The sequence below is a fragment of the Bidens hawaiensis genome, unplaced genomic scaffold, assembly GCF_021521415.1.
Source record: "Bidens hawaiensis isolate Kalapana, Puna unplaced genomic scaffold, B.hawaiensis_p1.1 tig00017357_1, whole genome shotgun sequence".
NCBI lineage: Eukaryota > Viridiplantae > Streptophyta > Magnoliopsida > Asterales > Asteraceae > Bidens > Bidens hawaiensis.
The window spans coordinates 500,794-509,536 of NW_027492631.1; the positions used below are offsets into that span (position 1 = coordinate 500,794).

Sequence of the window (8,743 nt, forward strand, 5' to 3'; positions counted from 1 at the left end):
GAGCTTTAAAATAACCTTATATGTTTTTAAGACTGTATTTCTCCGATTCTGATCCCATTGCAATGAGACTTTTTCAGGGACGAAAAAAAGATAAGTGTGGGGATATTTGATATAAGGCTAAATATATATTAATCACTTGTATATTTTAATTAATATTTTAATCGTTTATGTTCGGTTTTTATTAAGATTTGTATACTACTAACTTATTTGAATAATGTAGGTTTCGGGTTTTAATTCCGGTGATAAGAAGGCGAAAAACGAGCAAAAACAAGCCGAACCGGAGAACCGATGCATCAGGAAACGAACCGGACCGAACCAGGATTGAACCGGACCAGACGAGGTGGACCAGCCCCCCCCCCCCCTAGGCCGGAGCGCAGCGAGGCCAAGGGGAAGGAGGCCGTCGCGCGGCGCGGCGGGAGCAATTCCAGAACCTTCGTTTCGTTTAGCCGACTTTCGTATTTTTGGACACCTGTTTCCTATTTAAAGACCCCTAAACTCACCCTTAACCATACCCTGAAGTTCCAGACGAATTTGGTGAGTTCCGAGGCGTCCGAGGTCAGTTTCTGGCAGCTTTGGAGTAGAGGAATCAGCCGGCGAAGTGCTTAATAGTCAAGGACAAAGACTCCGGGTTTTATCGCCTTTATTCTTCCGTTCTTATTTATTTTCGCCATGATTTCGTTTATTATTGTTTTGTTTAATTTTAAGATGCTAGGCTAAACTTTATAGACTGCCTAGGCTTATGATGAACCTACTTTGACGTTGTGTTTTGATTTGGGATTTATTCGCCTTATGGTTTTTATGGTTTAGTAAAAGGTTTACTTATATTAAATTGATGCGTATGGATATTTAGGATTGTTTGATTAATTGTTATTATTCCATAGTTACCTAGAATATTGTTTGTTATTATGATAGGTTGCTATTAGGTCAATTACTTTGTGTTTTTTATTATTTTATGATTGATGTGCACTAAGATCATAGGAATAATAATTATTAATTAAATAAACCTAAGTGTGCTGCTAACCTAAATAGCTGTAAGGTGCTAGATTATTGATAGGTCTTTATTGATCAGGATTGCTAGATTTAGTTCTTCGTAAAGAGTCCGTCTAGGTTTGATTGATTAACTTTGTCTATCGAATCAATTTGATATATTAAACTGCCTTTGATTTTCGCGCTGTAAGGTAGGATTTCGTATAAATGAACTAAATTATAAACAATTGGGTGACCGTAAGCGAACTTGATTTTTAATACTGGTGTGCGTTAAAACTTGTTAGAAATCCATAGGTTTCTCTTGAGAAGGGTCAGGGGTCGTATTCGGGTTTTCTTTTAAGTATCTATTTTACGATCCCAGTCCATAACTAAATATTTTCCTGAGTCAATTCATTACTGAAATTTAGGGGAGTCTAGCCTAGGTAGTTTTCTCATCATCTTATTTTCATAACAAACTTTGTTTTCGTTTAAATTACTTGTTTCCTTAATTAGTTTTTAATAATAGTATTAAATTAGTATGTTAAATAAAAACCCCAAAACAAATATAAATAATAAGTCGTGTTTTATAGTTGAGTCTAATTTAGCTAGTTAACGTAATTAAAAGAGTCTCGTGGGTTCGATATCCGGACTTACTTAACTGTACTAGAGTCGAGCGGTTCATTTGCCGGTTAGTAGTTTTAGTTTCGTTAAAAGTCTAGAATTTATTACTTAGTGTCTAGATTAACGTGTTTTTATTAGACTACTTCAAGCACATCATGCGTCATTGGGCCGTCAATGGGCGTAGCACTTTCGTGACGGTGTGACTGTTCACGACGTCTCTAGATTGCATTGTGTTTGGCCATGAGAGATTATAGGAGCCGTAGATCAATCCTAAGATAGTTTTTTTCGTTTTGGTAAGTGCTATAAAAGATAAAGAAATTAACGGACTTGATTCAAATATCTAATCAATTAGTTTAACCATGTACTTAGGATTTGACTATACAAGTTAGGATAATATCCGTTTATTATCCGAACGGATATCCGAAATTTCGAATATTTTACTAGTGAAATATAAAGATAACCTAAGTTGTATAGTTAATAGACATTAACGGCTACCATGATGCAACTAACTTTGACAGAGCCACAAGAGCAGACCCATTTTCACTTAATGCCATCGCGGCCTCCTCTTTTATTGCCATTGCCACCTCTCTAACCGCCTTACCATCATTTGCCTCCATCAACTGTCTAACCCGCCTCTCCACCTCCACTGCTGTCACCATCCCGCCCTCTGATTCGTCCATCAGTAGTGCTAACTTCATTTCATCGCTGGTCAGCACAACTTTATTGAACCTTTGTTCTGCATACAACGGCCACCCCACCATGGGAACCCCAGCACACACGGCTTCCAATACTGAGTTCCACCCACAATGTGTCACAAACCCACCAACAGACTTGTGGTTGAGAACAGCCACTTGCGGTGCCCATTGTTTTACCACAAGCCCTCTATCTTTTGTACGGTCCAAGAAACCTTCTGGCAGCAGTACATCCAAGTCCGGATCTGGTGGCGACAGGAAACGGTCTTCTTTTTTGTCTGATGGTGGACTTCTCACCACCCAAAGAAACCGAAGTCCACTATTCTCTAGCCCCTTCGCAATCTCCTTCAACTGATCACTCGAAAACACACCCAAACTCCCAAAACACAAATATACAACACTTTGACTTGGTTGCAGATCAAGCCAATCCAAACACTCGTGTGAACCATCAGCGCCAATCCCCACCAACGGTCCAACACAGTAGAGTGGTGTCGTGGGTCCATATGGGACACAAACCCCGTCAACTACTGCTTTAATCGCTTTTGGCTCCAGTGAGTCAAACGTGTTTATGATGAATCCATCTAATTTCGGAAATTGCGCACATGATTCCACAAAATGGGAATAAACACTAGAGGTTCTATCAAGAAGTGGGGCAACCATCTCCGACGAAGGTATTGGTGGCAACCCAGGCGAATGGATGAGCGTATTCATATCCTTAAAACTTTTACTAGTGGTTTTGTGAAGTGTAGGAACGTAAAGGAATTGTGCAAGGCAGCATGCACCGGAAGTAAAGAAGTAGTAAACGGGCAGGTTAAACTTCTTAGCCACATGCATTGCGGGCGTGCAAAAAGGGTCGATAACAAAGGAAGTGATGTTAGAAGATAAAGAAAGAGATTGTAGAGCTCGATGGACGTTGGGGTTGCTTTGTTTAATAACCTCAAAGATGACGGCTTCCATCGAAGGTAAAAGTTGGAGGTCAAGGGGGATATCAGGGAGGTGATGGAAGGTGATAGCGGGGAAGGTGGCAGAGACGTGGTTGATATAGGAGGCGGTTGTGCCGGTGTTGAAAGAGGGGATGAGAGTGAGGACCACGATGGAATACGAAGGGTGGTGTTTGATGATAAGTTTTCCAAGCTCCACCATTGGCACGAGATGGCCCATAGCCGGACATGGATACAAAACTATAGTAGCCATGTTTGTGATTGCTTAGATATGAAGAATTAATGGAGAGAGGGTGGAAGTTATAAGTTATAAGGTGTGGTTTTGAGAAAACAAAACAAGTAAACAACAAACTCTAGACGGCACCAACTAAGTATTAGCTTTGTATTGTCCACCATGGCATCATGTGTAACCTAACTTTGAATTTACTTGAAAGTTTTATATAACATGTATTATTTTTTTACCACTAGTCTTTTTTATATTGTTAGTATTGTAGCCATCACAGAATAAGTAATCAAATAGCCTAATATGTGAAAAAGTCTACACAAAATAGTCGTTAATATAATTGTTTAAAATCTTTCAAATCTCAAGGCTTTGATAATTATAAATTGTTTTTCATCAATGGAACTTAAACATGGTGTCACTTACAAGATGTCTAAGATGTCAACATTATATGTATATTCAATCCAAAAAATATATAATATTAATGTTAAAACAAAAACTAAAAAACCATTATGATATTATACACACATTGGGGTAGCGATGAGCTCGGTGCCGATCTTCCGAAAAGGTACGGTTTGGTACCAATACAAAAGGCAAAATTTAGTAAATACCGGTGTCAGACCGTACAGGCACCAAAATCCCAAAAAGTTGGTACTAACGCGGGTACCGGCACCCAGCCCGTTTGCTCATCCCTACAAAGGGGAATGAACAAATCAAAATTCATGCATTTTACTTTATTTTATTCTTTTATTATAAACTTTTTTAAAAATGCAAACACATACACCTCTCTAATCTTACTCCTAAATCTACACTAATATCTATCATGAAATGCAAACTCTCAAATTAATGGGGAAGGACAACACTGTATGCAATCTTGATGGCCTGTCCAAAAAGGTCCGAGCCTTTTAGCCCACAATTTTTTTAAATTTTGAGCCGTTCAGCTGCAGATGCAAAGGGCAGCCGGCCTCTTCGTTTCAAGCAGAGTTGTGATTGCACAGAATCTACTTCCGGCTCCTTACTTAAGGCCCATTTTTTGTGTATTAGGCAACCCCACTCTGTAATTTATGAAAACAGGGATTTGTAATTGTAATCTCTTAACACCATAATAATACCATCTTGCTAGTGCAGCCATGGATGTAGGTCAGAGTAGACTAAAGTACTAAACCATGTAAAAATCATGTGTTCTTATTTTCTGTTTGTTATTTGTGTGTCAGAGAGAGATTGTTTGTGCAGATCACCACCAGTCAGAATTATTCTGTTCCTCCTACCACCACCGGTCAACCAAGGTCAACTGTCGCAGGTCAACAAAAGTCAACAGCAGTCGTTTGATGTGTTTCTTTGGTCTGATCAGAAGGATCAAAAACCAGAAACAAAGTTTGACCATAATTCAGTCAAATGAAATTCTTGAACATAATTTTCTTTCAACCCATTTGACCCCTTTTCATTTTATTTTGCATTACAGAGATAATAGTATCAACTTAAATCAACCAATTTACAGAACATTTTTTCAAATATAAAACAAAAATTCAATCAGAAACAATGATCATTTTTAATAAACTTTTAATACCAAAACATCCTCAGAATTTGTGTTTATTAAACTCCTAAATTCGAGCATTGGCAAGATCAAACACTTGACCTCAAACACATGGTTATTCAGATTTTCGACAACACAAACAACAGTCCTTAAAAGGTAAAGATCCAACTTTCTATAAATAGAAACAAACCCTTCGCTTCAGATTAAGAAACAAAGCCCAAATACCTGAACCAGCAGGGCTCAGACTGGGCTCATTGAGAAGTTGAGGGGACCACGGGCTCGTCTTTCTTGGGAAGAGCATCCGATTTTCCATTCATGAGAGCCTCCAACGTCTTGTAGAACTCCTCAGGAAGCGGACCAGGTCGGTGCAGTGGCACGTGTTTTGGAACCGTGGCATCGTTTTCAACAACTTCACACTCATAGTCATCAGGTACACCCCATGGGTCCCACTCTGCAATTTGATACAAAAATATGTTAGGAAATTATCATGTTTAAGAATGAACAAGATCATATAAACAACCTTGTAAATCTTAAATAGCTTTATATTTTTTTTAAGATTTACAAAATTGAAAACAGAGAATGCACATTAAACTAGCAAATTAGCAATTAACCTTTACTTTTTCATCTCTAATCATTGTTACCAACACAAAGTGAACAAACATAGTAGACTTCACAAAATTATAACTGAAAAATAATAAGGCTTAGATCAAAGTCTATGTTTGCCTTATTAAACCTCTTTAGACCAACCAATCGACAGAAAGTTTGTTTATGTACCTTTATATAATAAACAAGCGAATATGAACAGATACCTTTCAACGTTTATTTAAACGAACAAATATGAACACATGTCTCGCTTGTTCATTTACATTAGTGAAATTACGCTTACGTTTGTTCATTTGTGCTCGTTTATGTTCGTTCGTATGCATATGGTCATTTATATTCCTTAGTTCAAGTTCGTTTATATTTTCGTTAGAATAATTAGACCCGCTGCAAAACAGTTTAGTTTTATGAACTTAAAATATCACCTCTTACAATTTATAACTAGTTTTATGAAATTTTTAGATATTGATGTTAACGTTTACCCTTAATTAGCATACGCGTCTTTATGTTCCTTCATATATGTTCGTTCATTTAGTTTCATGAACTGTTCATTTATTCCTAAACAAACAAACATAAACGAAACGTAACTTTCTTAACGAACAAACACACAAGAAAACCTCGTCAGTTTAATTGTTCGTATTCGGTCGTCTATTCGGTACCTGGAACAGCTATTTTGGCAATTGATTCAGAAAGCAAACTCAGATGCTAAAGCTAACAGCCACCATTGAAGCGTCATTAATTAACATTTTAACCTAATTGTGCTCCAATTCGATTTTCAAACTTAATATTCATATATTAACATCAGTAACTAGATTCACACGAGTTGTGAAACCCATCACTAGCCTCTAGAAGAGTAAACGAGCCGAACTGAGCCCAGCTCGTTTCAAGCGTTTTTTTAAAAGCTTGAGCTCAGCTCATAAGTCGTTTTATCAAGCTCCAGCTCAGCTCGTTTATTAGTTACTTACTAATTAATATGAAGTTTTAACTATATTTATATATTTTGAAAACTAAACAAATCAAAGTTCAGCTCGAGCTCGTGTGCAGTACCTTAAATGAACCAAATTTCTGCCGCGGGTCGGCTGTTGTTGGTACATGATGTCAGTAGTTCAGTGTCTAGTGTCTGTAATCGAGTTAGTTGGATTTGTATTTTGTATTAAGCGAAGTTAGCTCACAAGTTCGCTGATATAGGCGAACTTGTGGAATAAGCGAAGTTAGGGACAACTTCGCCTAAACATGTTAGGCGAAGTTGTCGACTGTTAAATAGTCTAGGTTACGGCAGAATAGTCATATAGTTTTAAGTTTTCAGTTTACGAGTTATTCAGTTTGTGTAATCGGTGATCAGTGAATCACGTGTTTCCAGTTGCAATACAACGTGTCTTTGTTTATTGTAACGTGTGTTTGATCGTGTTAACGTGTATCGTCTTCTACGCTCGTATCGTCTTACGTAGGGATTCCGCACCTAAGTAGAACGAGATATTCCGTGTAGATCTGGCTGGGAACCTACAATTGGTATCAGAGCTTTTGCTCGTGATTGTGTGGTTCGGGATTATCACGCGGGTGTAGAAATCGTGTAAAAGACGAGATTTGGGGAAATAATGTCGGTAAAGTCCAAATTATTTGTAATCTTGAGCAAAAGTTCAAATTTTTCAAAAATTTTTTTACTTAAAAAAACCGTCTTGAGAGACTGTTTTTTTATGTTTCCTACCTTTTCCGTCCAAATTTTCAAATTTTTGGACAATTATATTTTTTATAATTGTACCCCTGAACCACCACCACCACCTTGAACCACCACCATCACCGACGCCATCGGCCCCACCCCATCACCACCACCGTCACTACCACCATAGCCGCCTCCACCACCACCACCACCACCACCTTGAACCACCACCGTCACTACCACCATAGCCAGATTGAAGCAAAGAGCTTGTTGCAGCAAGTAATAAAGATATATTACAATTTGCATACCGTGAAAAAGTGCTTGTTGCAGCATCTTCATGGTGCCTTGATTTATAGAAAGAATTATATGTTGCTTGCATATTTGGAGTAACCTTGTCTTGACCAGATATCTCTCCATTTTATTACCGGAACCCAGATCAGAAGCAGCGGAGACCGGGTCGCCGGAGAAGGAAGAAGAACCTGCAGCATCGGGCAATTTGGGATTGGGACATTCACGGCCAAGAAAGTCATGTAAAATAGTGGGTTTAACATCATCGGTGCTGGTGGAGGTGGCTATGGTGGTAGTGACGGTGGTGGTTCAAGGTGGTGGTGGTGGTGGAGGCGGCTATAATTAAGAATTTGAAAATTTGGACGGGAAAGGCAGGAAACATAAAAAAACAGTCTCTTTTTTGAGTAAAAAAGTTTTTGAAAAATTTGAACTTTTGCTCAAACATTACAAATAATTTGGACTGTACTAACATTATTTTCCCAAATATTGTCTTTTACCTGACTTTCTTTCGAAATCTCGTCTTTATTTTTATCTTTTCTCAATACGTCTTGACAATCCAAATTATAAAAGATTTTGAGGAAAAAAGGGCTATTTTGGGACTTCTCTCTCTAAAAAAAACTATTTTGAGAATTTTTTTTTTAAACAAACCACATAAACAAAAACCACATTTTACTCTTTTTAAAAAGTGTCCATCTTCTTACTTTTGCTTTATAAATGTCTATTCAACCCATCAGGGTGTCAACCTATTAAAATTCGTTTTAGTCTTCCAACTAAGCTTGTATGGTACATTTTTTTTTTCAAAACCGTAGTTAGCAGTTCAGTCTAAACTGTTACTAAAATCAAATAAAAAGTTAAAGATGACTACTTTTATTTGTTGATTATTAACGATAGTTCAAAGTGTTATATAATACAACTCCAAACTAAAATACTTTATACAAACTTCACTATTCCAATAAGTGTTAAAACACTATCTAAATCATCATAACTTGACTTCTTGAACATCTTCATTGTTCATTTCAGTTTCATCTTCCTTTAGTGACGTCGCAGGGGAAAAGCTAGAGGTAGAGGAAGAGCATGCAGCTTGTTCAGGCAACCCGGTGGCCACCGGACTAAATGTGGTGCTCCTGGCGGTGCCGGCAAGAGAGCTGAGGCGAGTAGGTCGTGGGTGCAGATGGTTACCGAGATATGAAACAATAAAAGTGGATCCATCTGCGGGGCTTCGCT

General features: G+C 37.9%; 1 pseudogene; it reads right to left on the reverse strand.

The window, feature by feature from the left end:
* Positions 1-2,046: 2,046 nt before the first annotated feature.
* Positions 2,047-3,476, reverse strand: LOC143553756 (UDP-glycosyltransferase 88A1 pseudogene; annotated as a pseudogene).
* Between the last annotated feature and the right edge of the window lie 5,267 nt (positions 3,477-8,743).